A 17,592-nucleotide genomic window follows, 5' to 3' on the forward strand; every position below is an offset into this window, starting at 1 on the left:
CGTATTCTTCCCTGTCTATCATATTATTTTTCATTTATACCAGATAACCAACAACTCCACTTTTTTAACCAATGTGAGACTTATAACCGACATCTACTACACAATAATGTTGTTTGGATAGTTTGAATTAATATTTTTGTTGAATGTATAACTACTTAAATAGATTTTAATAGTAAAATAAGTTATCAAGAATTACTTGAAAAAGTTTCTCTAAAAAAGTTAGAAAAAATAGTAGTGTCACAATTGATTATCATGAAAAAAGCCTGTCTTTCATGAGAATTTCATATGGTAGTTGTAGTCACGCAATTAAGCCACCTTTCGTATGCTAGTCGTAAGAGTAAATATTTCCTACTATTTGTTGATGATTTTAATAGAAAAGTTTGGATCAATTCTTTAAAACAAAAATCTGAATATTTTGCTTTTAATAATTTCAAGAATTATATGTTCTTTACCCAATCAAAAATGCTCATTCCCAACTGAGATGACTATAATGCTCCTGTGAGTTAACTCACGCGGCATGAGTTAACTCACGTTGAAATTACAACATATATGACTTAAGTCACGTTGAAACATGCTGCTTTATTGAACAAGAATGTGCAATTGAATCATGCTAACATAAGCGATTTTCACAAATTACACATACAAGAACCAGAATTCATGTATCGCTAATTGATGCAATCCATGTATCGCAAATTTTCACAAACGTAACAGTACTGCTATGAATTAATGTATGGCTAATTTGATGCAATTAATATACCGCTAGTTTTCACATACGTAACAGTACTGCTATGAATTCATGTATGGCTAATTTGATTCATGATGAAAACGTAACAATTACAATTGCAACACATGTATACATGAATTAGAGAGATTATAAATTGATGCAATAAAAAAGGTGTGTGGGATGGATGGAATTGAAAACGTAACAATACTGAAGAGGGAGGATCGTGATGATTGAAATTTATATTTTTTTAAGGTGACTTAACTCACGCATAATCAACGCTAGTATGAGTTAATTCACGCATGGATATTTTAGTCTTTTTAGTTGGGAGCGAGCAATTTCTGTTGAGTTAAAAGCAGAATTCTAATTTCAAAAGTGGAGAAATAAGAGTGATATTGAATCTTGTCAAAAAAAAAAAGTGATATTGAATCAGAGCTTTGAGATTTGATTGAGGAACTGTATTCACTACATTTAGAACCCTATGTTGAAATAGTATTAAAATATTTTTTTTCCTACAAAACTTAAAGTCTAAATTTTTAGGCAAAATAACTTTTTTGTTCCTTTAAGTTTGACAAAAATGTCAGGTTAATCCTTTTAAGTTTCAAACAAAGTCCTTATTACCCTTTTAAGGACCTATTCAAAACATAAAATAACTTAAAAAAACCTATTTGAAAAAATTTAAACGACTTCCTCGATATTTTTGTAAAACTTAAAAGACAAAAAATGTATTTTACAATTTTTTTTATTTTGTACAATCATACCTCGATCAATCGCCACCGAAGTGGTGACAACATAAATGCATGTTTGTACATTTCTATCTTGATTCTAAATTGAATTAGTGTTTTGGACCGGCTAAAAGGATCCTTGACCCATTTACTTAGGCTCAATACCATCCAAAGCCCAAACACCACGTTTGGCAAAGTTAATTGCGACACATCCCTTCCACGCAAGTGGGGTGCACAAAGCGAAAGAGACTGGTTCAAACGAACCACAACGTCTCTCTGCACGTTCCCGCAATAAACTCTCTGGCGGTTACACTTCCCACGATTTCGTAACCGTCGGAGCCAGGTGTGCCATTACAACGGCTCTGCAACCCTCCACCTCTATAAATAGGGGACTCGCGGCAGTCCCAGGTAGAATCTATTTCTTCCTTCTAAACCTTCACTCTCTGATCTCTACTGACTTGAGCGTCGGAGTGCCTGCAGGTACACACCCCCCATCCGCTCCAAGAGGCATTCTGACGCATTTCACCACCATCACAACCACCGCATTCAAAGCACCGTCAGTCACCTTCTGATCAGGTATGATCAATTAGCATTTGTAAATTTTGATTATATAAGTAATTTTGACATTCAAATCTATTATCACTCAACTTATTTTCACATAAATACATTTAAACATAATAATAAATTTCGTCAATTATTTTTATTATAAAAATAATTTAGTGTATCTTCAATTCACTTTAATTTTAAGCAAATTTAGTGTTCCATCGAAAGCAATCTCTATGACGGTATAACTGTTGGAACACATGTGGAAATTGATGGTTAAAAGGTTAAACATAAAGTTTCATGTTGGGTAGAATTAATGTGATGTGAATTGAAAAAAATAGTCATGTTGAATAAAACTAGTGTGGTGTGAATTGAACAAAGTAAAAAATTTACTTGGACGGAACACATGGAAGTGGCTAGAAGTTCCAATTTCATGTTCTGGAATATAGCCACAACAAAACGATTCATCTGGCCTTTGTTCTCAATCTCATGTTTTGTGATGCCAAGATCCAAATTTTGTATTAGTATGTAGATCGTATCAAAGCCACTTCTTCTTTTTTGTTACATGTTACAATTGCAAATATTCATGGCATAACTGCATAAGAAAGGCACATAAACACTAAGCTCATATTCTGAGAAGAGACAGACAACGATATAACATAATTGTGTGAGAGTGGTTCATGTAATATTTTAAGTGAACTAATGTAAGTCTTTGGATCAAAAGAAAATGAACGATTAATATATATATATATATATAAACTAGCCTGAATCTGAATCTTAAGGTTAAACACAATCATTCAGCACCTGAATCATTCCCGGATAGTAAAAGTTTCTATATATATTACAACTAACAAATGAGAAACTTCGGGAACAAGTAATTCACATATTCAATTTGTATTAAAACATGTCTTATCGAGTACCAAAATATCTCAAATTGAGTACAAAATATTTCACATAGAGTGCCAAAATATCTCAAATTTTTACCAAAATATTTTAACAAAATTTAGTGATTAAGAAAACACTTTCTGATAATATAATGTTTATATTATTATTTATTTAATTTAACATTTTCGAATAAAACAATAAAAAATATTTTGATACACAATCTGAAATATTCTAATACATAGTTGTAGCTGAATTTGTTTTTATCCTAGAGGCGGGATGATTGATAATCTATTTTGCACAACTTTCAAACAGTGTCTTAAAACATCTTATAAAAAGCGACTTGATCGTACTCAACCCTCGTTATTTAATAACTTTGGTGAAGGAAAATTCTTTTTACAAAATCAAAAACCAATATTTTTTTTTTGATATTTTGGCAACACCATAGAATGAATTCTTAAGAAATCTAGATGAAGAAAATAATATTATTTTTCTTAAAGAAAAGATAATGTGTAGTCACAGTAGAGTGTAATAGAAAATACTAGTACTGTACTACAGTTGAGTGGCAGAAAAGATGAGAGAGAATGAATGAACTAAAGTGGAAACAAGAAACCCCACCTTTCATCCCACTATCCATTTTTTTTTTCTCTCTTTCTCTGCACTACTTGAACAGTATATAGGTTGGATTGTGTGTGAGTGTGGTAATGGTCTCTTTCAGTTTAAGGGTTGATTGATTTTGTTATAAGGAATTGTAGAAACAAGTAAGAAATACAATTCTAGTTTTGTTTCTCTTATATCTTGTTTATGACTCTACAAAAGAAAATTCCCTTGCTGGCTGGGAAAAGAAAAAGTTGATCTTTGCTTACCTTTGTTTTGATTTCTTTTGGAAAACAGTGCTTTTGCCAGATTTGTGTGGTTATTAAGTTTTTCAATCGCTTTCTTTTCTCTGACTCTAATGAAGACAGTGACACTGCTTTCTCTCTCACTCTAATATTTTGCTTATAATACTTCTTCTCTATTCACTGATTTTTTCATATGACCCTTCATCTCAACTCTTCTCCTTTCCTTTCCCCTTTAACCATCTCTTAAATTTAATTTGAACTGTTTCTTATTTGATTTGATTTGATTTGATTTAACATATTTAACATATTTTCTTATTTATCCAATCATGTTGTTCTCACTTCTTTTCAGCAGTTCTGTTGATATCATCCTTTAGTTGAAGCTTTGGATTCATGACTTTATGAGATGGTAAATCTTTAAATTAAGTTTAAGATGCACTTGATTTGATTTATATAATTTGTTATTTAGATTTTAAGCCCTAAGTTGACTTTTTAATTTGATTTAAATTATGATATGATTGTTATTTGGCTTAACCATGTTCATAATTTAGGGTTAGTAGATGCATGTATTTCTTGAATGGCACATGGGAATAAAGGGGTTTTGATTCCTACTTTGGTGAAGGGAGATGTTAGTGAGAAAATCTCATAATTTTGTTCTGAATGTAGTTTTTAAGATTTAGGGTTAGGGTTCTTTGTTTGAATGCTTTTTCAAGTCTTTTTCAATGATATTTGCTTAGATCTGTTTAATTTTGAATTAAAATTCTGGGTTTGGATTAATATTATTGAAGACTATTATTAATTAATTATTAGGAATTGATGAAGAGAGCTTCCTTCAGTCCACTCATGGAAGGGTAAGGGGTTTGAATTACCTGCTGACTCATTGATTCAAACACAATAGACAATTATGGGAATGCTATTGTGAATGTGTGAATGATGCAGGAGGTGAATTTCTTCCTTTTCTTCTTTGCTTGGACTGAAGGGAGCTCCCTTTTTCTCTTTATAAGATTATTACTATCATCTTATATATTCTTTAATTTGAGTTTCTCCTTTTCCTTCTCAATAATAACATTTCATGCATACATATGCTCCCAACTGGTCTTTTGGTTAGGGGTATATAAATTATGCCTTGGTTCAAGGCTGGGTAATGAAGGACCTTGAAGAATAAAAACAAAATCATGCATATTCCAAATTTTTGTTAACATACAGTTCTGTTGAATTCTATTATAAACCTAATGGATTGAAAGATTAACAATTTAACTCGTATGTAATGATTTTAAGGGTGTAATTAATTGTTGGTGTAATTATAATGTAATGATTTTAAGGGTGTAATTAATTGTTGGTGTAATTATAATATATGTAGATCAGTTTTGTATCTAAACTTTGGTGTATTATTACTCCATCTTTTCCATTTAACTAGAGTTCATGATTGAGAATCCTATCAAATACTCTGGAAAAAGTGGTGTATTAATGATGAGCAAAAATTTATTAATAATTAATTATAATTTTTTTTGAAGGGATTTGATTATAATAAATTATTATGTAATGTAATGACTTTTATCATGTTGGTCTTTTCCAGTAAATTTTATTTATTTTTTATTCTTAAAGAGTGTCTATTTTGTTTGCAATTTGAGTTACATCCCCATAGATTAAAATTTGGAGCACGATGATCCCTAGCTATAAGTTAGGTTGATATTCCCTCCTGTCATCTTGTGTGTAAGTGATGTAGCGAGGTTAGACCAATGATTAATTTGGTGGTACTAATATTATATTTCTAGCTAGTGAATGGTGTTGTTTTTGCATGATTACTTAGTACACATTGCAAAAAGGTATTACAAGCACAATCAATGAGCCAATGTTTCTGGCAGGGGTAGCTAGCTAAGCTAGATCCTTGCTTGTGTTCAAGACCAGGAGTATATTCACACTAACATACTATTTGGTGTGAATTTATTTTAAGAGCACCAAATATTGTAATTTTTTATTTATTTTATAACTCAAATCTCATATTTTCACTTAAAATCTCGTTTCTATTTCAACTCTAATATTTATGATCCTTTTAAAAACTCTAATATTGCGGTCGAGCAATTTGAAACCATGGTATTATATTGTGTATGAATTATTTTCTTACTTGGTAAAATACATATTTATTATTCTTGCGAAATGTTATGAAATATAGTACTTTGTATACATGTGGGAAATTCATTCATGTCAAGTTTGCTTAATGTCACACTCTTTTGACATCTCTGCTATTTATAACCAACCACTGAGTCAAAATTGAACAAAACTTCTACCTTCTAATTTTTTTAATTTGTACATACACGTAATAGTGCAACAGTGCCTCAAACATGTGAGGGGGCTTGGAAAAAAAAGGGTACTTTTACATCCATTCATTCATAATAAATCCTTTCGAGTATTTGAGATCATCCAATAAGGTAGGTAAACTTTAAAATTCTATGTTATTTATTATACTAGGCAACAGTCACATTGTATTTTTTTTTTGAGGGAACAGTCACATTGTATTGTTTACAATGTTATACCTCTCAAATGTTCAACAAATTTTAAACTCAATCATGCAAGTATAATGTGTTGGGGCGTTGATTTGAATCTATAATTCTCCACTTATTAATACTTAATGTTCAATTTGCTCAAAAAAAAATACTTAATGTTCAAGACTCTCATTATTAGTTACTTCATTCAGTCCTATTTATAAAATACATTTTCGTCAACAAAAGTTAACGTACGTGGTCCGATGTTTTAACCAGATATATCAATTTTTATTGACTCAAATGTTTTTTATCGGAGAAAGTAATATACAATATAAAAAAGAATGTCTTAACATTATAAATACGGTTTAATTGTATGTTTAGTCCCTTGTGTCTTAAAAGTTTCAAATTGATTCAAAACGTTACTCATATTATAATAAGTTATTCTCTTTCGTTACTTGTCTGTTTAAAGATTTGGGTCGACAATATGAGTGATGAAATTTAACTTATTTAAAAAATCAATTTTAAAACTTTTTTTAATATTTTTGTTTTATTAAATTGAATATCACGTCGCAGAAGGGACTAACTTATTCCAAAATAAGTAACGTTTTAGACAAACTTAAAACCTTTAAAACGTAAGAGAGTAACTTAAAATTTCTAAAACATAAGGAACCAACCTAAAATCTAAAATAAACAAAAGGATCAAACATGCAATTAAGCCTATGAATACCAATGAAACAATGATGTTAATATTGATCTTAAAGTTTACCTAGTACAATATTCTTTATTTCTTACTCATGAAAAAGGCTGATATTAATATATGTGAGGCTCAGACTGGGGGATTTGTTGGTTCTGAAGTCATACTTAGATTAGAACTATGGGTGACAGCATTGATTGTTGTGTAGTGGTGGTGCATGCAGATGCAGTGCGTGTGTATGTCGGTTACTTTATTCCAAAACAGCAAATAAAAGCAAAACTTGTGCCAGATGAATATACACAAACTTGTTTCCACGCACACATGCACGCTTTAATTTACTAATTTCTTCGATGTAAATGGTGCTGTGCTATGCTTGCTTGCTTACTATGTTGCCTGTTCATTGCAATTCACAGTACATTTTTGGTTGTTTGATTTTGATGTGTCATTATCATCAGGTACGTGTTTTTCACCATCATGTAATTGTATAATGAACGATAGAAGCATCCTTAGAAACACTGGGTAATGAATAATACCTACTCCTTAATAAAGAAAAATGATAATGATTGTCCTTGGTCATTTATCAAAGACACAAATATATAGAAAATCATATGTTTAGATGTTTAAATATTATTGTTTTCAATATAAAATGTCTACCTTTAACTTATGAGTGATTTTAGGGCATTTGTTAATACGTTCTTTCAATAAAATATAAACGAAAGATGTTATAAATTAAATGTATGTGATCCAAAAATTAAACGAAAGTTTTATAAGCGGTACTCGTCGGAAGTCTCTATTTTGTTTGATGTTAAATAGACAAAAGATCTTGCAGTTAAAAGAACTCAAAAAAAAAAAAATCTTAAAAATACAAAGTCAAACACATGTAAAAGTTGAAACTACACAATTTTTTATGTCAAAATTACTATATTTGAATGTTTAAACAATGCCCTATGAACATTTGTTAGCATTTCTCATAGATAAATAACAACCACAATAGTATTCAAATAGGCTTATTTTTTATTTCTTCCACAAGTAATACTCACCCCGTCACACTTTAACTGAGTCAGTTGATCATTTCACACAAATTAAGAAAAATGTATAAACGAATGGGAGAGAAAAATGATTTTGAGTGTTTTTGTCAATATTGGTGCATTCTTCTTTATCATAAATGTAAAGTAGAATATATTGAATTGAGAGTGGTGAAAGTAATATTAATTAGAGTTATAATTGAAAAAAAGTAATTAATGTTGTATTAAAAAGTGAAATGAGTCAATATTCTTGTGACGATATTTTTTACCAATGACTCAGTTATTATGGGACGGAGGGAGTATAAGTAGAGACGAACGAGTATTACTAACATATAAACATGAGTTAAGATTCGTTGACACCAGATGTCAACGGATTCATTAGCATCAAATGTCAACCGTTGATTTTATATAATCAAAAGAAAACAATAGTGTCCATATTCTATTCCACGTGCATCCTTTTTCTCAATCACACGCTATTGTTGTTTTCTTTTCTGCTTGATCTATATATATATATATATATATATATATATATATATATATATATATATATATATATATATATATATATATCATTTATTGAATGAATCTAAAAAGTGAATTTTTGTTTATAATAGTGACCGGATAGTATATGCACAATTTTTCTAGAAAAAGCCAAGACTTATACTCTCTTTGTAACAAATTATAAATCATTTTAGAGTACAAATGAATCATTAATGTAACTTTTTTTATTTTACCCTTAACTATTTATTACTTTTTTTTTAATGGGAAATGTTAACTAGTGCCCAGGGCACTAGTTAAGGACTTTAAATAGCAACTTTTATAAAAATTTATGTAAATAAAGTGCATTGGAAAATGAAAACTTTAATATTTTTTAAGAATAATTACTAAATATGCTTAAAGAGTGTCCCGAGGGCACTCGTTAACAAGACCCTTTTTTAATTTATTAATTTATCTTTTTCATATCATTTCTCATATCATTAATGAAGAATAATTTTGTAGAATATTGACGTATAATTTAAAACAGATGTAATACGTTTTATGTTATTTTTTTGTACAACTTTTTAATAGGGGAATTAGTCACTTTAGTCTCTGAATGGGAAAAGAGTAGTCATTTTAGTCAATGAATGCAGAGAAATTACAAAACAATCCCTGAATGTAGACTCTGTTAGTCAATTTCAGAGACTAAAGTGACTAACGGAGTCTACATTCATGGACTAAATTGACTAACGTAGTCTGCATTCAGGGACTAAATTGACTAACAGAGTCTACATTCATGGACTATTTTGTAATTTATCTACATTCAGGGACTAAAGTGACTACTCCTTTCCCATTCAGAGACTAAAGTGACTAATCTCTCTTTTTAATAAGTCTCTCACATTTGTACTACTTACTCCCTCATATCCTAATTACTTATATAAAAGAAAGTTGGATCACTAATTTTGGATCAAATATAATTTTTGTTCAGGATGCCGTGAACATTTGTTAAAACATTAAAAAAAATGTTAACAAGTACCCTTATGATACTAGATAAGAAGTCTAAAAAAAGAAATTTTATCTTGGAAATGGTTCATTTAACACCTTTAAAAATTGATTTTTTTACCTTAAATTTATCACTTATTTTCATTCTTAGCTTCTTAAAAAGTGTCCCACTTGTTAACATAACCCAACATTAAAAAACAACTTTTTTTTATATAAAATTTATCAATTATTTTTTATTTTTAAATTTTTTAATAAACGTCCCTAAAACATTTTTCAAAGATAATAACATCACTAGAACATTTGTTAGCATAACCGTTGTGATAAATAATCAACTTTCTCGTGTCATAGACTCATAGCCATCCATACTCCTTGGCCCTTGCTATTTTGGAGTACTTTGTTGTCATGTGTAGTAGTTTATTGCAAAACGGATGAATAAATCTTCTGGAATCTGAACAATTTTGGAGTGCATGGAATTAAATACTGTACTTAGCCGCGCAATTGGAACCAGAAACCCTGCCTTTTTGTGCGTGTAACACTAAGCTAGATTGGAACTTGTAGCTATGCCTATAACGTTCTAGACAATTTGTTTGACATTCGTGGTGAGGTGAACTTTATTACCTCCCCTAAATCGAGTAAGTCGAGTAAAGGATCTCATCCATTTATAAAAATAAATGAATAACGTCGTTTAGAAAGAAATACACATAAAAAGGATTATGGATCCTACCATTAATTGGATTCTACTATTATTAATTATTTTTTTATATTTTTTATGTGTTTTTATTTCTTCAAACTAAATAACCGAAAAAAGATATAAATGGAGATGATCTTAACTCCCTAAAATCTCTCTTTAAATATGTAATACAATACTCTATCTTGTCAATGTTATAAGGAAGGAAAGTGTTAACTGGTGTCTCAGAGACATTGATAATGTGTTGAAAATTGTGTACTCAACTCTTCAAATGTAGAAAAAGTTTAATTTTTAATTTAAACTTTATTTTTACCATTCTTAACTAATGTTCCGAGAGCACCAAACCCTATAAGTAAAAACTTAATTTTAGATTCATTGAAAAACTGATGTATTTGATCAATATATAAACTAAATACATTGATTATTCAATAAACTTAAAAAATATATTTTTTACTTATAATAATAACCGAATGAAGTACACAACTACTTTTGTATTCTCTTTGAAAACATTTAAAATAGATTTTTTTTTTACATTAATCTAGAAAGAACATTACATTATAGACCGTCAAAGTATTTCACAATTTTTTGTCATGTACTCCCTCCGTCTCACAAATATTGTCTCTTTAGCATTTTCTCTATTTTTCAAAATAATTGTCACTTTACAATACCAATGCAACATTTATTAGTTTTTTTCACTATTATACCATTATTTAATGAATTTCATCCAACTTAACTACTCCACCAACTACAATTAATAAGGGTATTTTAGTAAATACTACTAATTTTACCATTGAAATCAACACAATTAATCATTTCCTTAATAATCGTGCACAAACCTTAAACGACTAATATTGTGAGACGGAGGAAGTACAATCTTTGATCTAACGATGGACAATAGTATAAAAAATTGTATGTCTAAATAACACAATTGTTAAAATATATGATCCACTCAACGTGTGCGTAGATGCAGGCTTTCACTCAAGTTGTAGAACAACGAGTGCTGGATGGTGCTTGTGAGATGGAACTGATGAGTTTGTCTTGGCGTACACAAATTCTCATGAAGGTGAAAAGGATGGCAATGCTTGCAGCTATTAAGTGGGTACATAGCCTAGGTTTTTCTCAAGTCGGAGTGTGGTTCTATTGAGAGGTATTAGGAATATGATTTTTATTAGGAAATGTTATCACTTGATTTTAATTATGGTTAAGTTTGTTCGTCGACAAGTGAACATAGTTGCTCATTCATTTAGAGTGTTGTCATTTCTTAGGTTAGTGTCGTTAAAAAACAAATTTCTTAAGCTTTTTTTTTTTTTTTGAAAGAAAGAGAAGAAAAATAAAATAAAAATACTAGGTTTACTTTGATAAAAAAAAAGTTTTGTGTTGAAAAAAATATTATTTAAAATTTTAAAGATTTTAAGTGTGGTTAAGTTTGTTCGCCGACAAGTGAACATAGTTGCTCATTCATTTAGAGTGTTGTCATTTCTTAGGCTAGTGTCCTTAAAAAAAAATTTCTTAAGCTTTTTTTTTTTAAAGAAAGAGAAGAAAAATAAAATAAAAATACTAGGTTTACTTTGATAAAAAAAAAGTTTTGTGTTGAAAAAAATATTATTTAAAATTTTAAAGAATTGTATAAATCACCTTTGGTACAGTATTTTTTTTTTTGAAGGACTTTGGTACAGTTTTTTTATATTTGATTTCGTAAGAAATCACTCATTAACATTTATCTTTTATGGAACAATCTGCATGCATGTTATAAATTTACAGAATGATGGTTACACTTACACTTCTAATATTTTTTCATGTTTGAAAAACGAAATGCATCAAGTGACATCAGTCTAAAAAAAAAAACATAAAATTAATATTTTGTAAGTGTACTTGAAAGGTTTGAGTAAACCATCAAATTGGACCCTCTATTTGTACCAAATTTTCAATTTGGTCCCCGACTCTTTTAATAACTCAAAATGGTCCATGTCTTTATCAAACGTTTCTCAGGTCCCTCCGTTAGTTTCCTTCAACACCGAATCAGTCGGGCATGCGTCCTCCAACACCGTTTCTCAGGTCCCTCCGTTAGTTTCCTTCAACACCGAATCAGTCGGGCATGCGTCCTCCAACACCGAATCAGCTGGGCATGCGTCCTCCAACTCCAAATCAGCCTTGATTATAGCTAAAAATGATGATTTTATTATATTTTTTTATAAACATTTGACAAAGACAGAGACCATTTTAAATTATTAATAGAGTCAGAGACTAAATTGAGAATTTGGTACAAAGACAATGATCAATTTAGTGGTTTACTCGTTTATATTTAGTCTTGTGACTATACAAAAATAATCCCAAATGTTGTAACCTTTTTAAGCCTAGCTTGTTTCAAAACTTGACCATCTTCATTGCTGGTCTTCAGGGGATGTTATTTGTATGAAGCCACCGTTGGAGGAAGCTGAACTGGATGACCACTATAAACCAGTTCTACATGAAGAACAATTAGTTGCAAGGGTTCATGCGGAAAAAAGAGAAAAATATGATGAAATTTGGATTGTCCAAAAGATGAATTTTTAGTAAGAGTCCACGATTTAATCTTCTTCAGAAGTTCATATTAGATAACCAATAATTTTGAATGTTGGTTCCTCCCCACATATGCTTTTGTGCATTGGAGTAAGATTAAGATATTGTTAATATTTTTTTTTTTGGCTTTCACACCGATTTCCGACCTATCAAAGGTGGACGAATAATCCAGCTCATGCGTAGAGGCATGCACACTGTCCAAGCGTTGTTCCTCCTGGAAATCGAATCCAGTATTCCCCGGATACGTCCTTAGAAGGAGCTCCTTGCCAATGGAGCCCAACCAACTTGGTTTATATTGTTAATATATTCAAAATTACGCTATCAACATATCTTTTAGCACATTCTTTTTAATATCACTTTCGTATTGATTCTACACTATTTAGTGAAAACTATTTAAAATTTAATCAATAAAAGATAATTTGAAAATGCTACTATGTAATTAACACTCTTCATAATCTTCTAAAAAAAATCCTCATAAACAGGTCATATTTGGGTTCACTGAAAATTACTTAAGAACATCCACAATGAAACTGTCATCATTTGTTTCTGTGAACTTAACTCAGTTAGAAGGCACAATGCATAATAATGTAAGGTCCTCCGGGGTTCGAACCCCAAATACCAAAAAAAAAAAAAAAAATCATCATTTGGGGTGCTAAGCAAGTAATACATACACATCACTTATTCAAAGTTTTTAATTTTAGTATTAAATAAGCATTAAGTCTCTCCAACTTTATACTTCATTTTTTTTCCTAAATAAGTTACATTGGTAACTATATATATCATTACATTCCATTACATTACTAAATACATATCAATGTTAAAAATGTGTTGATTCCATAGAGAGTGTACTTAATAAAACTCATCTACTTAATGAACACTCTATCACTTTTTTTCTCTAACAATGATACCTATACAATATCATTGCTTATTGAGTTAAACTCTTACAATTGGAGATGGTTTAAGAACCCAACCAAGGCTTGTTAGATCATCTAAAATGAGTGATTCAATTATAAAGTAAGAAATTTTAATAATAAAAAAATAATCAATGGATGCAATTATATTGCAAGTTTATGAATTGGTGAGACTTGAGATGTGTTCTAGACTGAGTTTAAGTTCAATATGCTAATGGACCTAACCACAATAGACTATGCTATGGATATATCCTAGAGGCGAACCCAAACAAATTGCATGATTCCATCAAAGTCATCTACGAAAATCAAACATTGATCCATGAAATCACACCTAGAGTAACGCTCTGGAATTCCACCTGAAAAACCCTAGATATTCCCTTAAATATTACTGCATGACATAGGTTAATGTATACATTCTCCAAAATCCTAAAACCTTGAAACATTGATCACAAAATGACTTGATAGTTAGTGTATTTTACAGATACACCAACCCCTCGAAGGAATTGTCGTCGTCCCCGTCCTCAATTGTGTAATATCCTCACTCTAGCCGTTAATCTAGGTCTACTTTGAAGGAAGATGTCTTAACAATTTCCATATTATGACATGATACTAGCGATTTTTAACTGCTTAATAATGTTTATTCCCTGTATTTATATTTTAGAAAAATTGTTTAATGCTTCTTTCCTATATATATATATATATATATATATATATATATATATATATATATATATGGTTTTGTTACAAGTCACCTTTTGGTGGTGTCTTTTAACAAGTCACACCTTAAAGTGTGATTTTCACTTTTTAGTTATAACTTTGCTAAAAGACACCTTCATAAAAGTAAGTTGGTGTCTTTTCGCAAATGCTCATAGAGTAACTTGATAAAAGACACCTTCATAAAAGGTGTCTTCTATCATAACCCATATATATATATATATATATATGGGATTTGCTAGAACACACCCACTAGTTTTTATGTGGGAGTGTTTTAGCAAAGCTACACCTTAGGGTGTATTTAACCACTTTTTAGTTATTCACTTGCTAAAATACTCCTTCTAAAAAGTAAGTGGGTGTATCCTAGCAAACCCCTATAGGATTTGCTAGAACACACCCACTTGTTTTTGTTAGAAGGTGTGTTATAGCAACATACACCTTAAGGTGTATTTATTAACTTTTTAGTTATAACTTGCTAAAACACTCCCACATAAAAACTAGTGGGTGTGTTCTAGCAAACCCATATATATATTACTTCCAACCGAGCATACTTTCATTATATATTGTTTGCATGTATGTATAACTGAAGTACTGAACCAACTAACAAAGTAACACCACTGGTTTGAGGATTTCGAGATCCAAGTACAACTGAACTTAATTTTTTTTCCTTTCTTTTGACAGAGCAAGTACAATTAAACTTGATCAATCTCTTTTAACTATTTATTTATATACAAGATATTTCGATAAATGGGCATGTGATTGGTCAATTGGGTCTTGTTCTTGTATGTATTTTAATTCTAATGCAGGACCGCTAATTATTTAAAGTGTTTATTGATCCCTTCAAGTTCATGTTCTACTATTCAATCCTCGATATTTTGTTTATTTATTAGAATCTGCCATATTTATGTACTTATGTCGTCCAATGTTGATATTACTCTAATGCAGGACCACTTTTTAATCCTTCTCGTCGGTTGAAATTTAGATTGGTTGTCATTCAATTTTTTATTTTATAATCAAATTTGTTGGCACGTGTTAAAATACCATTGCAAAATCCTTCTCTGCTGTGAAAATTTGAACTCTTCTGATCTTAAATTAATTAATTAACACACAAATGGAAAGTACATAGTTACATACATAGTGAACCTCCTCCTTACACTAGCTCACAAATGTGGTCCTCCAAAGGTGCACATGAATTTGCACGGTTGCTAGAATTAGTAAAATATTGTTGGTAATTGCAAGTTGGTTATAAGTTAGAAATTGATTAGTGGAGTGCCTTGAACACTTTTTTCATAAAGTTTATTTTTTATTGGAATTTATGTGAATCTTACGCGACTCATTTTAAAAGTGTGTGAGTGACAATAATTTCATTAAATAAGAGTTAATGTCGTTAAATGTTGTTGGGGTCAAAAGTGTAATATAGCCTAGAATGTTCTTAGCATTCCTCGGTTATGATTAGTTAACTAAATTAGAATCATCATATAAATCGTATTACTCTTTCTATCCTAAATTATAAGTCGCTTTGTCAATATCACTCACAAATCAAGAAATGTAATAAATTTTGTATGTGAAATAGGAATGATGAATTATTTTACAAAATTAACCTTTCATTAATAGTATGAAGAAGACAAATGAAAAAATGAAAAGAAGTAAGAGCAATAAATATTTATGGTATAATAGAAAAACTAACATTAATACTTAATTGAAATTGTAAAAGGACTTATAATTTAAGACAATTTTTTCCCTCAAACAACATATAATTTAGGACAATGGAGTCTCATACACTCATTGCAACTTATGAAGCACGTACACTTCTCAGATTAGGCGTGTCCTAGTATCGACACGACACTGACAGTTGTAATTACACTGAATTATGTGTTTTTTTTAAATTATGAACTATATCGGCGTGTCAGTGTCCGTGTCATGTCCGTGTCCGTATCAGTGCTTCATAGGTTGTAACCAATCTTTTTATAATTGCCCATTATCATGTTAAAACAAGATTTATATGAGAAAGCTGAATTTGAAGGGGCAATCAATAAGATTGGTGGTATGATTTTGCATTCTGTAGGTCTAACACCTGAAGGAACAAGGACAAAGAAAAGTAAACAAAATATTAAGTATCCAGTGAAACAAGGCGCCTTCTAGGGTGAGCGACCTTGATAGGTCTCTCACGGTGAGAGAATGTTATTAACCGTTAGATTGTAAGCTTTCAAGATTGTTATGATGTACTACCAACATTATCAATTTCCATTTTCACTCTTCTCTTTCTCCTTCTTCAACTACTTTAGTTTTCCAGAACAAATCTTTCTCTCTCCTTGCGATAATCAATCCATAATTGATTGTGAAAATTGACAAGGAATTGGAAAACAAAGGAAGGGGATTTGTCCCAGTTCAAGATTAATATAATGAAAGGAAATTGTAAAAGGAAAAATAAATAAGCTAGCTAATTAACTTGTGTTCCTTTATTAATATCCAAACAATGGATTTTCTGCTTGTTCAATAATTTGCTTGCAGCTTCTGCAAAAAAGAAAAATGGTGTTTGCTTGCGGTTCCTAAAAGCCCCAAAAGGTGGTTGAGAGGTTTGAAAGATGTGTGAAGCTTTCGAAAAATCAAAATTGTCACTAAATTTTATTTTATTTTCCTTAAACTATTAAAACTTGAATCTTTCACACTTAAATTGGTTAAATAAATTCATTAAGATTTTTTAAAAAAATTATCTCATTACTCTTTCATGGAAGCGCGTTGGTATTTCAAAGAAAAATATATTGGTTTCAATGGCAGAGCTCCAGATCAACGGAAGATGCGTTCGACCAAGCTTATATGTCAACTCTGTTTGAAACTCATGTTGCTAACAATCTGAATTTTTGGGCGAGAAACAGAGAAAGAAGGTTGAAGATGGAGAAGAGAGAACAAAGTGATAATTTAAAAGTATCCGGTGTTGTTGGTGTATGTTAACAATCATAGAATTTTAATATCTGACAGTCAAAAGTTGTCTTTTTCACTTGCTCACGGTGGGAGACCTATCAAGCTCTCCCACCCTAGCCTGAGCCGTGAAACAAAATAGTTATATAAAAAGCTCATTAATAGTGGAAGACACTGAAGCATGTGCCTTGGACAGTAGTGGTTTTTTCTTGATGCTAATTCATCTCTCATGTCCCTTGCATATGATCTTAATATAGTTCTCTGTGAAGTGATTATTCATGTGTATATGTTTTGTGTTTTGTCCTTTATTCAATTCTCACCATTCTCTCAGAAGAAGCACAGTTCTTTGGCAATTTCAAGAAGAAAAATTAAACAGTATGTTTTTCTGGACTCATCACATGTTTTCTCCC

At 30.4% G+C, this 17,592-nt stretch overlaps 1 long non-coding RNA gene across 2 annotated transcripts; it reads left to right on the plus strand.

The window, feature by feature from the left end:
- Window positions 1-3,426: 3,426 nt before the first annotated feature.
- LOC146923566 (uncharacterized) lies at window positions 3,427-5,878 on the plus strand. Of its 2 annotated transcripts, none has more exons than XR_015009785.1 (2): window positions 3,427-3,632; window positions 4,063-5,878. It is a non-coding gene; the product is annotated as an uncharacterized LOC146923566 (long non-coding RNA). The 2 variants fall into 2 exon arrangements; XR_015009786.1 differs by having other exon boundaries at window positions 4,066-5,878.
- Window positions 5,879-17,592: the final 11,714 nt, after the last annotated feature.

This window comes from Medicago sativa, chromosome 5 (assembly GCF_051527215.1).
Source record: "Medicago sativa cultivar Bolivia chromosome 5, Bolivia_mono, whole genome shotgun sequence".
Lineage (NCBI taxonomy): Eukaryota > Viridiplantae > Streptophyta > Magnoliopsida > Fabales > Fabaceae > Medicago > Medicago sativa.